The 15,490-nt window shown below is 33.9% G+C and overlaps 2 protein-coding genes across 13 annotated transcripts in view; one reads left to right on the forward strand and one right to left on the reverse strand.

Moving 5' to 3' along the window:
• fog (folded gastrulation) overlaps positions 1-15,490 on the reverse strand; it is a 423,880-nt gene that overhangs the window by 96,309 nt on the left and 312,081 nt on the right. The window lies entirely within an intron of this gene.
• The window catches only part of LOC141398983 (uncharacterized), a 438,842-nt gene continuing 431,549 nt past the window's right edge, over positions 8,198-15,490 (forward strand). The window contains exon 1 of the mRNA XM_073976860.1: positions 8,198-8,510. The gene's annotated coding sequence lies outside the window, so the exon portion shown is untranslated. The remainder of the gene's footprint in view (positions 8,511-15,490) is intronic.

A 15,490-nucleotide genomic window follows, 5' to 3' on the forward strand; every position in this document is an offset into this window, starting at 1 on the left:
CCAGTTGTATGATAAAACTAATTCCCTATCAAGGGGACAAACAATTAAATTAACAACATTAACTTTGGTCGAATTTTAATAACCATTGTAAGTCCCTGGCCTTAAAATCCAAAAACACCTGTCCTTATGAAATATTCTGAAATAACCCTAATCATTAGTCTATAATCACAATTACGTTTCGAGTACATTTGGGAGGGCAATACGAAGTATAAATTACTTCATAAATATTCTCCAACACCCATACCACCTTAAAAAAAAACAACACCTCTTATGAATGTTAAATATTAAAAAAAAATAATTAAAAATACAATTTATTATTTCCTATCATTAATTGTTGTTGTTGGTTTTTTTTTTCAAAATTTTGCTATTACAGAATTTGATTAATTCAAAATGTTTTTTATCCATTGTTGTTTTTTACAATTTAGGTTACTCACGCTACTTTTTAAGGTCACATCATCGTAAAATGTTGTCATAAAAATTAAACATACATTTTAATTGTTAAAAAGAAAAAAAACTAACTATCTATCTATCTATCGTTGTAACGGACAACAGAAAAAAAATCCATTTAAAATTCAAACAATTGCCATGCGTTGTTCACAACTAAATACGCACAACTCGTGGTTTATGACCAAATCAATGTGACTAAAATTTGGCTATTTTGTATGCGTAATTTCATGCAATTTACTATATGGGGAGGAGGGACAAACAAAGCAAAAATATGTTATGGCAATAGACAATAACACAAAATAAACCAAAACTATATTCAGTTGTCAGCTGTGCCAAGTGTCAATAGACGGTGAAATGATGTAAAGTGTCCTTGAATTTGTTTGTCATTTGTGTTGTAAATAATCGGGTGTCTAATAGTGCAATTTTGAAAGCCTAAACAATATAATGAAATTGTTTAACTCTTGTTACATGTTGTGAAATTATAATGTAATACAATTAGGAATATTTCACATATTGTATTAACTTTTTACATGAGCTACTCAAATTTTTTACGTTAGTTATTTTGTTTAGAGATCGATTTAAAAAAGAATTTGTAGTTTTTATTAGGACAGAATCACTTCCTAGGGTCAAAATATGAAATTTTGCGAGTAAAATATAAACAATGTGTAAAAAATTACACCAGCAATCAGTCGTCATTCCTAGCAAAGACAAAACCTTAGTCTCTGACATAAAAAAGGAAGCAAATCCAAATCTTTGAGTCTAGGTGACTATAAAATATGAAGATTTCAAGTTAGGGATTTTCTGCTAATTCCATGATTCTGATGATTATGATGATTATTCCCCATTATATTTCATCAAAATTTAGCCTTACAATCACACATTCCGTATGATACACACTTTCGGTTAGAACCTGAAACATTCACCTATTATCTGACCAAATAGTGGTGAAACAACCGTCACCCCTCTTGCTCCAAGAATCAATTATTTCGAGGTTGTAAGCATTTTGTGACACTTTTCAGAAAGTGAAGTTGCCGAAAAATACAGGGTTTATGGAAATTTTGAGGCATTTATCATAGCAATTGTGGACGTTCCGAATAAATTGCCAGCCCATAGAGAAGTTGATATGTATAATTGCAGATAACTTTATGGGAAATGTGTCTAAGACCTTTTCATACTACTAAAAAACGCTGTGACGTTTATAACCTGTCGACAACCGAAAACGACATACAAAATAGTCAACAACTTTTCGTACAGATTTTTCCTGTCCTAAAGAACCTGAAACACCAATACCGAGCTATATGGACTCCAAACTGTCGGAAACAGATTTCGTCCAATATTACTCTAGGTCCAGAACCATTATTTGTATCGATTCAAAGTAAATGCTTATACCCACTGTAGCCTCGAAGCTGAGAGCCTTAGCAACCCAATCGTTTTGGTACCTCCCACCAAAAGTTTACAAAATATTCGCTAAAATGACGCGCACCATAACTCTTGAATTAAGTAACCGATTGAGTCCAAACTTTGCAAATCCTAAGGTTTTGCGGACATAGATCAGTGTATAATATCAACTTTATCGGTCTTCTACTTCGGATGTCACCTACACAAAAATTAAAAAAAAAAAAAAAACAATTTAAAAAGTATCTTTGCCGACAGAGATATACCCTCAGCCTGTCTGAATTGAAATAATTATAATAATATACATACACTTTGATACGAAAAATGTCTGTCTCTCTGGCTTGTGCGCACGATAACTCTCGAACAGTTCAAGCGCTTCGAACCAAATTTTTGGTATCGTAATATTTTGTCCAAACAAAAGTTCAAAATTTTTCTGTAAAATGGTCTGAACGATAACACTCGAAGGGAGCAATCGATTTGGTCAAAACTTTGCACATCGTATTATTCCTTCCAGATATAGATCTGGTTCGAATAAGAACTATATCTGTCCACTCCTTCGGGTACCTCCCACACAAAATTCGGATAAAGTGAAGTTTAAGAGCTCCTCACGGATCGTTTTGAAATTTTTTTCAGCAAGTTTTTTTTGTGGCTCGATTTACGACGTTACAATTTTTTGCCGGAGTAAGTCAATAATTCCTGAGATATTGACCTAAAAGCTCCAAGAAACCCTGACGGCACCAACCAAAATGGCAAATCCGCAAGAGGGAGTTTTTATTCATGCAGGCTTTGCACATCGTATTATTTCATCCAGTCCAGTATGGGATTGAAATATAGACTATATCGGTCCACTCCTTCGGGTACATCCCACACAAAATTCGGATAAAGTGAAGTTTAGGAGCTCCTCTCGCATAGTTTCGACTCTTTTTCAGTAGATTGTTGGAGCGGCCTCATTTACAATGGTACATTTTGTTACGGAGTAAGTCAATACTACCTAAGATAATGGCCCAAAACTTCAAAACCCTGTCGGATATTATGCAAGATAACTCTAAAACTTTTTCAAAAATTTCTCTCAAACTTATTTTAATATTTTGAGTCCTTTATGAGGAAGTTTGGTTGCCAAAAATGATTGGTATATGTCAATGATTTGGTATAAGCCCACGTTACGGTATCTACAGATTTTAAAGAAAACTCGTGATATAAAATCAATATAGTTTATATACGGCATAATTATTGTGTTTGGTTTGGTGTTGCTGTTTTTTTCTTGGTCAGTGGCTGAGGGTATATCTCCGTCAGCACAGATGACTGATACGTCCTTACTTGTTTTATTTTATTTTATTTTATTTTATTTTATTTTATTTTATTTTATTTTATTTTATTTTATTTTATTTTATTTTATTTTATTTTATTTTATTTTATTTTATTTTATTTTATTTTATTTTATTTTATTTTATTTTATTTTATTTTATTTTATTTTATTTTATTATATTTTATTTCATTTTATTTTATTTTATTTTATTTTATTTTATTTTATTTTATTTTATTTTATTTTATTTTATTTTATTTTATTTTATTTTATTTTATTTTATTATACCCTCAGCATTTATGCTAACGAGGGTATATGGTAAATTTCAAATTTCCTTTACAATTCCATCGAAAAAAAATAAAAAAAAAATTTACAAGCACATTCACGATATTTTGTACATGGGTTAAGAAACAAATCGTGGTTTCAAATCTGTTCGCGTTCACAAAATTGGATGCTGCGCCCAAAAGTTATGGGGGTTTTATTCCCATATAAAGAAAAAATATTTAAAAATTCCCTTTGTGTTGTAATACCAAAATGTATATATAAATCGGTAAAAACATTTAATATCTATCCGTAGACGCCTAAATATTTGCTAAATTTATTTTCATTTTTGCGGAAAATCAAAAAATAATGAAAGAACCTTGGAGTAAATTTTATTTATTCTAACTCAGAGTCCATAAAAATCTCTAAAAAAATAAATTAAAAATACGTACAGAATGTAGACAATGTCCAGAAAAATGTGAGACCAAAATTTTATAGATTAGGATTTTAAATTGCATATTGCAGCTACAACAAAAGACAAAAATTTATTGTTGGAACATTATTTCAAGAATATATTTTTTGGTTTAATACGAAAAATTTGACAACATTTTTTGGGATTTATTCTACTATTTCGCTAAATTTCCAAACAAAACCTGAATTATTTTGCTAAAACCTCTTCAAGGAAAATAGTTTATCATCGTGAAAGTATATTTGCTTAGTGTGATAAGCAATAGAATTAGGAAATAAAGAGTGATATTGATATTACAATTAAAGATAAAAACATAAAAGTTTAAAACCGTATAAGGCGCGAAATAGCTAAAATCAGTTGAGGCGCATGTGCTTTTCGCATAAAGCGAGTGCATCTCTGTCAATATGTTTGCATTTTTCCATGTTTCATTCAGCGACCAAAGTGTGCCATCAGTTGCATCTTACTACACCAAAATGCTTTATGTGGGTAAAAATAACGCGATGTTCATATGATTATAAGGCGCATCCGATTTCAGTGACCCCCTGTTAAAAATACGTCAATAAGACAAATTTTATACAGATTCGTCAAGAACCGCGGATGTGCTACTTGATTCTTTTTTTAGTTAAATACGAATACTACTCCCGAATCTCTGTAATTTATGACACACCTTTTTGACAAATATTATAATCGCGTATAAAGGATTCCATTGATGTAAACAATTTTAAGGGAAATCGCGGTTTAGTATGCGGATTAGTCAAAATAAAATTTTGTTTATTTTCCTATTTTCAGGGTATCTATATCAGCGGTTTTAGTGGATGGATTCGATCGCGGTAGGGATCATTAAATCCGGCGTGGAAAAAAACTAAAATCACGCGGGGTTCAAGGGTACCTGTGTCACAGTCGTAAATTTTGGAGCCAAAAAATAGGTTTTTAACGAAAATTTACGCACCGAAAATTCGAATTTGGACACCTATTACTAGGGAGCTGTACGGAGCACACTCATGAGATATATGGTAACATGGGGCGCCTTCGCCACGTTTTTGTTCAAAATGTTCTCATACCGACACCGTTAAAGTTTTTTCAAATATTATTTTTGGTACAAATATTAGCGTATCTTGGCTATAAGTTTTGATATATAAGTGGTTATAATTTTGTTTTTAAAATATTATTTTTGAGAATTTACAAAATGTCTAAAAAGTGGCGAAGCCTCCCCACCCATGGGGCAGCTTCGCCATCGAAATTGAAAAATTTCCAACGGACTCTAAACCTGTTATTTACCATACTTTTTCCTTAAATATCAACATTATGCGAAAGGAACATGTTTTCTATGGAATAATCAAAAATGATTCTAAAATTCACAAATAGCAACCGATTCTAGCGGTTAATTGAAATTGGTTCTTTGAATTTAGGTACAAAAATAATATAACCAAAACAAGATACGTTTATGATACTACTTGATTTTAACTTCACATTATAGTGTGGTATATCTATGGCATAAAGAATTGAAGTTAAACATGACAAATTTCTGACATTAACCCACCACACCCCTATCATGGCGTAGGCGCCCCACCCCCAACATATCTCATAATATGAATATATTGACATTTGTTATTGTTTTTTTCATGCAAATTATTGGGATTTCTATTCTTCAGTAGTTGTATTCTAACGGTATAAAATATGTTTTTGATATCACAAAAGGTAAAGAAGATATCACAAAAAACATCTACCACAACTATTTTTCCCAATACCCTCAAAACACAAAACCGCGTGCGTCCGCTGTCATACTTATGACACAACTGCCAACTTCTGGGAGATGATAGATCTTCATTAAACTCACAATTTTGCCTTTAACGGATTTTATCTAGCACTTGTATTTTGCGAGAAAATCGGCGATGGCGTACCCGCCCCAGTGGCGAAGGCGCCCCATGTTACCATATATCAAACGACGTGGAATCATGAGTTCTACAATCCAATAAATAGTTTAGGTCATTATCTGGTTGCGCCCTCCAATTATAAGAAAAATTCAAAAAACCCCGATTTCAAAACTTCAAAATGTCAGCATCGATTTAAGGGGGATGCACTGTATATATCGAGAAGTCATACATTAGAACCATGTTGCCCAAGGGGTATTCTTCAATTCTTTCTGTGAGCTCAGGTCAGAATTTTCCCTGGTTTGACCAGAAATCAAGAAAAAACACAAAAAAACTTGCTAACTTCAACACATTTTTACCCATTTTTTTATATTACCACCAACACAGCTTCCACGTAATTTATTTATTATGGTCTATATTATGAGAACCCGGCTAAAACACTTCAATTAACACTTCAATCAATATAAAATATATTGACAGTTCGGGACTTATTAAATGGTGAACCTCAACTTCAACGATTGTAAAACATTTTTGAATAATACCATATACACTTTCATACGGGCAAAATGTGCCTCATCGAAATAATGGTTTTAGACCCCAAGTATGTTTGGACTTAATGTGTTTTAGACAATTTGGAGTCGATTGAGCAATGTCCGTCCGTCTGTCTGTCTGGCTGGCTGGAGCGCACGATAACTCTTGAAAGGATAAACCGATTCGGTTCAACTTTTGGATTTCGTAATATTTTACCCTTCCGGTACCTCCCCCACAAAAGTTCGAAAACGATCGGAAAAATTGTGCGCACGATAACTCTTGAAGGGAGTAGCCGATTTGGTCCATACTTTGCCCATCGTGAAATGTGTACCAGACTTAGATAAGGTTCCAATATAGACTCAATCGCTCCACTCCTTCGGATACCTCCCACACAAAATTTCGGAAAAGTTCAGTTTAGGACCATCTCTCGAATCGCTTTGATTTTTGTTTTAGCAACTTGTATTCACTGCCCTCCATACGACGGTACAAATTTCATCAGGGGCATGTCCATACTTCCTGAGAAAATAGCCTGAAAGTTGCAAAAAACCCCTATGACACCGAGTGAGGTGGTTGGCGCGCAAGATAACACTCGAACGGATCTGCCGATTCGGTCCAAAATTTGGCCTTAGTAATATTTTGTCCAAACATAGTTTAAGTTTGAACATAAGTCGTATCGGTCCACTCATTTAGGTATCTCCCCCACTAAAGTTCAAAAATGTTCGGAAAATGTTCGTACGGTAACTCTTGAAGGGAATGGCCGAATTGGTCTATACTTTACACATGCTAATATATCTACCAGATATAGATCAGGTTCAAATATGGACTATATTTGTCCACTCCATCCGGTACCTCCCACACAAAATGTCGGATGAGTCCGCTTTAAGACCTGATATGGAATCAATTTGATTTTTGTTGAAGCAACTTGCATTCGCTGCCTCAATTACGATGGTAAAAGTTTTTTTAGGGGCAAGTCCATACTTCTTGAGTAAACAGCCCGAAGAGTGTAAAAACCCCCTTATGGCACCATATGTTTTGGCTGGAGATCCACTTCCATAACGGTCAATGTCGATCCATTCCTTTTAGTATCTCCTTCGAAAAAATCTTGATCTTTAATCCTAATCAACATTTATGTCGGTTCTTTAAAAACCCGCTAAATACATACATATTTCGGGAAAAAATTGTTTCAATATACACAGGCTGAGGGTATTTCTCTGTCGGCAAATCCAAATGATACTTTTTTACTTGTTTTATTTTATTCTATTTTATTTTATTTTATTTTGTTTTGTTTTGTTTTGTTTTATTTTATTTTATTTTATTTTATTTTATTTTATTTTATTTTATTTTATTTTATTTTATTTTATTTTATTTTATTTTATTTTATTTTATTTTATTTTATTTTATTTTATTTTATTTTATTTTATTTTATTTTATTTTATTTTATTTTATTTTATTTTATTTTATTTTATTTTATTTTATTTTATTTTATTTTATTTTATTTTATTTTATTTTATTTTATTTTATTTTATTTTAGATGTTGGCAAAGCCGACTGAACCTGTTTCACTTGCTTTTTAGACATTTTCTGCATAGTTAAAGTTGATTTTGTTAGTTGCCAACTCCGGCTGCGTCAACCAAGCCTATGTATAGTGCAACAAGGGTCAAAATTGGCATAAATGAGAGAACTTCTATACACTAAAGGGAAATATAAAGATCTGAAATAACATCAGACTTTCTCAGCATATTATTTCATGCATTTTCCAATGCCGTATTTTCTATGCTGACACACATAATGAGCTTTGTAAAATACATTCCCGATCTATAATATATAACACTAGTAAAAATGGTTTTTCAAATAAATCAGATCACCAACGGTATAAATTTTAAGAGTGTTTTTGTATGTTTAGAATATATGGTATGTTGGTTCTGAGTTGTAGAGTTCAGGGTTATAATAATTAGCATATTATTTCAATACTAATTTCTATGATTCTTTTTTTCTTGTTTTTGTTTGTAATTTATGTAAATTTCTTTGTTATTTAAAACCAAAACACAGCATGTTAGAGAATGTTTTCATTTTAACGCTTTACAATCGACAGAAACTAACACATTTTCTTGTTCTTTTGTTTACATTTTCATTTGCAGAGTGCTGACCAGTACCAACAAAGAAAATGCTGATTTTGTTGTAAATCATCAAAAAAAGAAAAAAAAACAGAAACAGAAAACATAGAAACAACAAAGGTAAGTTGAGACTATATAATTTTACCTTACCAATTGATGATGGTTCGTTTGTTTGTTTGTTTGCGCTTGAATTACTGCTGCTGCTGCTGCTGTTCCCTCTATGATGATGTTCACGGTAATGGTGGTTTGGGACACTGTCATAAAATCGTTTAAAACTGGGTCAACGATTGGTTTGCTTTGAGTTTAATGGCTCAGTTTTGTATAACTTATTTTTGTTGTTGTTTTATTTATTTTGGATTCCCTGCCACTGCCACTACTGACACACATATTGTCATACATATGGACGTATGCATATTCAAAGCAACCATGTTGGTCAAATATGTATCTACGTGTTTGTAATGTATCGATTTGTAGCGTACCATAAAACATATTATCATGTGTTTTGGCTTGTGTTTTTTTTAAGTTTTTTTCTTTCTTTCTTTCTTTCTTCGGTGTTATTCATTGGCATATGTTTGAAATTTTTATTCAATGGGAGTTTATGATTGTGTTAACACTTCTTCACATTCATTGTTGTCTTTTTTCGATTTTCGTTTTTAATTTGGCGGGGAATTCGTCTTTGGTTACCTCTCGTCTTGCTGTTTTGGCTTTTGTTTTGGTCATATCATTCGATTAGTCATTGTGGTTAGTTAGTTAGCTTTACTATGGTCTTCTTCACATAGATGTTTTTCAAGACAAAAGAGGAAACTTTATTTGTTTTTAGAGTGATTCAGAACCAGTACATAAAGTTTCACTGGAGCTTAAATCAATCTCTGAAGAATTGTAATTCGAAATTATTGTATGTTTTGCAATAATGAGTTGAAAAATCTTTCATAAATATTTAACATGATTCTGAGGTCATAAACGCTCGAAAAATCAGTAATAATAGTTTCAATCAAAATAGTTTCAATTAAACAACAAATCAAACGGATAATCTCCTCTCTGGGTATGACAAACCCAAAACTATTCATTATGACAAATACTTCAAAAAATCTTCCCTTTAAAAATTACATATTCCACTTCAGAATGCAGGCCTAATTTTTTATACCCTCCACCATAGGATGGGGTCACTACGTTTGTAACTACTCGAAATAATCATTGTAGACCCCACAAAGTATATATATTCTTGATCAGCGTGCAATTCTACATCGATATAGCCATGTCCGTCCGTCTGTCCGTCTGTGGAAATCACTCTAGCGTTCGAACGGATTGACGTAGGTTGATGAAATTTTGGCAAAATATGTTATATTTACGTAGGGCTTTTGGTATTGAAAGCGGGTTATGTAGGTCCACGCTTTCGTATAGCCCCCATACAAAATGACGCGTGACGCGTCGTCGTTTTAAGGAATTTTTAAGATATTTGGCCCATTTTACCACCGAATTGGTTGTAATTTGGGACTTTGTGTCTCCAGAGGCCAAAAAATATTCCTACCAAAGTTGGGTTATATAGGTCCACGTTTTGGTATAGCCCCCATATAAGGCCCCATATAAAGTACGCGTCATTTTAATATATTTTGAATGTATTAGAACCATTTGACCACAGAATTGTTTGTAATTTGGTATTTTGTGTCTTCAGAGGCCAGTAAATATTCCTACCAAAGTTGGGTTATATAGGTCCACGTTTTGGTATAGCCCCCACTTAAGGCCCCTTACCCTGACCAAAGAATCGATTGTAACTTTGTATTTTGTGTTTCCAGAGGCTAAGAAACATTTTTACCATAAAATGTTTATATAGGTCCACGTGTTGATATAGCCCCCATAATACAATATCTTCCGATTTTCGATATTTTGACCGTTTTAGCCTCATTATCACACCGAGATGGCTGAAATTTGGTATTTAGTCTTCTTTAGGCGTATAAAACTTTCCCCCAGAAATTTGTAGGTATAGGTCCACGCCATCATATAGCCCTCATAGAACGGTACCTTCCGAATTTCGGTATTTTGAAGGTTGTGGCCACATTAATCCACCGAAACGCCTGAAATTTGTGGTGGAGGGTATAAAAAGTTCGGCCCGACCGAACTTAACGCTTTTCTTACTTGTTTCTTTGTCGCTTGTAATTCTACTACCAACCTACCTAGCCATTTTTTCACTCTTTTTTAATTCGTGATTTTATTTAAATTACAATTACAAAAAAACGCACAATGTCCATTGTTTTTAATCATTTAATTAATTAAAACAATAACAACTGTATTTACTTTTTTTGGTTGGTACCGTTTGTTCTTAAGCGCAGTAACCACAACATCAAGCCCCGACGAACAAAAAAACACCTATCCACAACTAAAATTCATTAAATATGCCTAAAGCGTATTTAAATTTGAGCTTTTCCAATGCAAGAAATTTAAATGTGAATAACAGAACGGCGAATTAAAATAAATAACAAATCGTTAGCCCCTCAAACTATTGTTACAATTTTTTTTTTAATTTTGTTAACTTCTTTGTCATGAAAAAATAACACTCTGCATATATAGACTTAATACAAAAAACGTGACTTTAAATTACAAAATTCGTCGAAACAAAAACATGCTCAGTGACATATGGTGGCTTTGGGCTATATTAATAAATTGAAATATAATACTCACATTCACATACAATGTCAGTAATCTGATTTTCATATTGAATTGAACTAAATGAATAAATTAAAAAAATAACAAGGAAGATTTACATATGAAGTTATTAGTTTTTATTAAATTTTGAACATATGAATTCCTATTATTTGAAATATCATACAGTAGTCATCAAGTTAAAATAACGAAAAACAACAACATTAATTTGAAACTATGAAATAATTTAAAGAAATTTTAAAATTTATGAGAAACGTAATATGGTGGCTGCCAACTCAGGGATTAATGGGTAATTGGCATGAAAACATACCTAAAACCTTCTAATCGGATAGAACTGTTATCTATGGATTATATACAGACATAGACGTACTTGGAAAAATTTTTGCAGACAATTTTACTTTCCACTCAAATCAGATATCAGTATAAGAATGCTTTTTATACCCTACACCACACTGTGGTAAGGGGTATTATGGCTTTGTGCATTTGTATGTAACATACAAAAGGTAACGAAATAGACCCATAGTTCCTTTTGGGGATATACATATAATCACATTCTGAGTCGATTTATGCATGTCCGTCCGTCTGTCCATGTATTTTTGTTTGCAACGTACAGGTCGCATTTTTTGTCCGATTCAACTGAAAATTGGGGACTACAACTTTTTTAGCCATAGGAAGAACGCTATTGCTTTTGGTGAAAATCGGCTCAGATTTGGATATAGCTCCCATATACATATATTCGCCCGATTTCACGTATTTGCTGCACCAAACACGCTATATACTTCCAATTTTGATGAAATTTTGAATGTGTGACTGAATTCGGTCTACAAATAAGTGTGCCAAATTATATCAAAACCGGTTCAGATTTGGATGTAGCTCCCATATATATTTTCGGCCGATTTCACGTATTTTCTGTACCACACACGCTATATATGTCCGATTTCGATGAAATTTGGAATGCGTGACTGAATTCGGTCTAGAAATAAATGTGCCAAATTATATTGAAATCGCTTCAGATTTGGATATAGCTCCCACATATATGTTCGCACGATTTCACGTATTTGCTGCACCAAACTCGCATTATACGTCCGATTGTAATAACATTTGGAATGTTTGACTGAATTCGGTCTAGAAATAAGTGTGCCAAATTATATCAAAATCGGTTCAGATTTGGGTATAGCTCCCATATATATTTTCGGCCGATTTCACATATTTTCTGTACCAAAGACGCTATATATTTCCGATTTCGATGATATTTGGAATATGTGACTGAATTCGGTCTGGAAATAAATGTGCCAAATTATATCGAAATCGGTTAAGATCTGGATATAGCTCCGATTTATATTTTACATATTCACAGTGATGTAGGGTATCATATAGTCGGCCCCGCCCGACTTTGATCCTTTCCTTACTGGTTCAACATGAAGTTATAATATCATAGTACGGTGATTGTACCATAGCAATTTATTATTTTATGACGATTATAGTCCCGTATGATTATATCGAAAAGAATTGTCTTGGACGCCCTGTAAATATCTAATATTAATTTCACCAATGAGAAAGTCAAATGTCTTGATTTATGGGGTTCGGATCAGTGGTTGCCTAACTGAAACAATTTATATATAAAAATCTTTAAAAAATCTATATCGAATATTGTTGAGGAGCCCTCCCAAAAATCTTTAAAAAATTCACGTCGAAACTTGTTGAGGAGTTATCCTAAAATATTTAAAAAATCCACGTTTAATAATGTAGAGAGGTGCTCCTAAAAATATTAAAAAACAAGTAAAATTGTATCAGTCGGCTTTGCCGCCAGAGATAAACCCTCCGCCTATGTGAACTGGAACCTTCATTTACGGACAGGTCGAATGTATTTAGGGTCTTTTCAGAAATTTGTGTAACTTTTTGGAAATTTTAACTTGCCGACAAAAATGTGGATTAGGATAAAAGTTCAAAAGGAATGGATCGACATAGTGCAATACGGAAGTGGATCTTATTTTTAGAGTCATATATTTTCGATAGATATGGCGCCCACTAGTCATTTAGGTGGATTATCATACACCTGTTGGACAAGTATGCCAGGAAACATGGACACAAAGAACATAATCGGTATAAATTTCCAAAGGATCTCCGAACAGACCCTAAACTGCACTTGGACACAAATGTTGAACTTCTGTGGGGGGATGTATCCTAAGGAGAGGACCGGTATGGGCCATTCTAGAAGTTAAAGTAAGTTTGGACAAAATATGACGAAGGCCAAATTTTGGACCAAATCGGTTTATCAGTTTGTGAGTTATTGTGCTCTTCAGCTTCTACATATGGTGCCATAGGGGTTTTTACAACTTTCCGGCAAGAAGTATAGACTTGCAACTGAAAAAACGTTTACCGTCGTAATTGAGACATCGATTGAAAGTTGCTTAAACAGAAATCAAAGTTAGTCAAGAGCAGGTCTTAAAGTGAATTTATCCGAAATATTGTGTGGGAAGTACCCGAAGGAATGGACAAATATAGTCCATATTCGAACCTTACCTATACCTGGTAGATATATTAGGATGTGTAAAGTATGGACCAAATCTGTCACTCCCATCAAGTGTTATCGTACGCACAATTTTTCCGAATATTTTTGAACTTTTGTGGGGGAGGTACCTGAAGGTGTGGAGCGATATGGCTCATCTTCGAACTTAAACTATGTTTAGACAAAATATTACTAAGGCCAAATTTTGGACCGAATCGGCAGATCCGTTCGAGAGTTATCATGCGCTCCAACCACCTCACACGGTGTCATAGGGGTTTTTATGCAACTTTCAGGCTATTTTCTAAGGAAGTGTGGACTTGCCCCTGATGAAACTTATACCGTCGTATGGGGGGCAGTGAATACAAGTTGCTGAAACATCAAAGCGATTCGATAGCAGGTCTTAAACTGAACTTTTCCCAAATTTTGTGTGGGAGCTACCCGAAGAAGTGGACCGATTGAGTCCATATTGGAACCTCATCTAGGTCTGGTAGAAGTTTAACGATGTGCAAAGTATGGACCAAATCGGTTGTTTTCTTCAAGAGTTTGTGGCGGAGGTACCGGAAGGAGTGGACCGATATAACCCATCTTCGAACTTAAACTAAGTTTGGACAAAATATTACGAAAGCCAAATTTTGGACCGAATCGGTTGATCCGTTCGAGAGTTATCGAGCGCTCCAGCCAGCCAGACAGACAGAAGGACGGACATGGCTAAATCAACTCCAAATTGTCTGAAACACATTTCGTCCAAACATACTTGGGGTCTAAAACCATTATTTCGATTAGGCACATTTTTGCCCGTATGAAAGTGTATATACCCTTGTTAGCATACATGCTGAGGGTATAACTATGAGGCAGCACGTGTAGCTGCTGCAGCGCTTCGTTTTATTTTGCCCAAAAATTAGTTTAAGTTCAAAGAGGAGCCATATCGGTCCACTCCTTCCAGTACTTCCCCTCAAAAGTGCTAGAATGGTACGCCCGGTTTTCTTGAACGGAGCAACCGATTTGGTCCAAACTTTGGAACTCCTAATATTTTGTCCAAATTTACTCTAACTTCGAAAAAGGTTAATATCGGTCTTCTCCTTAGGGTACTGATAATATAAAACAAAATTTTTGTTTAAGAATCTGTTTGAAGATCCTTTGGAAATTTATATCGAAACTACTCTTTGTGGTCCTGTTTACCGCGATATTATGTTTTTCGTGGACAAGTCCATGCTTCCTCACGTAGTTTTCCAAAGTTCAAAGTTATACGGTGACCAATTGATATGAATGGTGGACGCGATATCTATCGATAAGAATTGACTCCCATAATAAGATGCACTTTTAAAATGGACTATGTCGATCCATTCCTTCAGATACCTCCTCCGCGACTCTTTGGGCCAAAAAATCTGAAAATCTTCTAGCACATAATTATTAGGAAACAGTTTCAATTCGTACAGACAATTCCAGACTATTTCTCAGCCATGTAAAACTTACCTACAAGTGGTGTGTTAAGACACGCCGTTCGGACTCTGCTATTGAAAGTGAGTCCGACTTCACTGAGCTATTATGAATATCCTTTGTCCCTTCGGGAATGTTTGTGGAGACATTTGCATGTATGTTCTCTGAGAGTGAAAGAGAGTCAGAAACAAATTCAACCACATCACCCGCGTTGTTCTGTTTTTGCAAAAAATCTTACTTCTTGGTAGGCAATCTAATAATAGTTTAAGAACCCACTTCTGTTAGGACCAAATCCGTTTGAAATAAGTTGGAGTTGATCTGACCATGTCCGTCCTTTGTAATTTTAGCATTAACAACCTAAGGGCTCAATCGATTTGGTTCGAAATTTGTACTTTGTAATATTTTTCCATACATACATATATTAAGTTGAAATACGGGCCGTAGCGATCTAATTCTCCGAGCACATCCAAAATTAAATTTTTTCTTTGAAATGGAT

This window comes from Musca autumnalis, unplaced genomic scaffold, assembly GCF_047663935.1.
Source record: "Musca autumnalis isolate F117 unplaced genomic scaffold, ASM4766393v1 scaffold_3, whole genome shotgun sequence".
NCBI classification, from domain to species: domain Eukaryota; kingdom Metazoa; phylum Arthropoda; class Insecta; order Diptera; family Muscidae; genus Musca; species Musca autumnalis.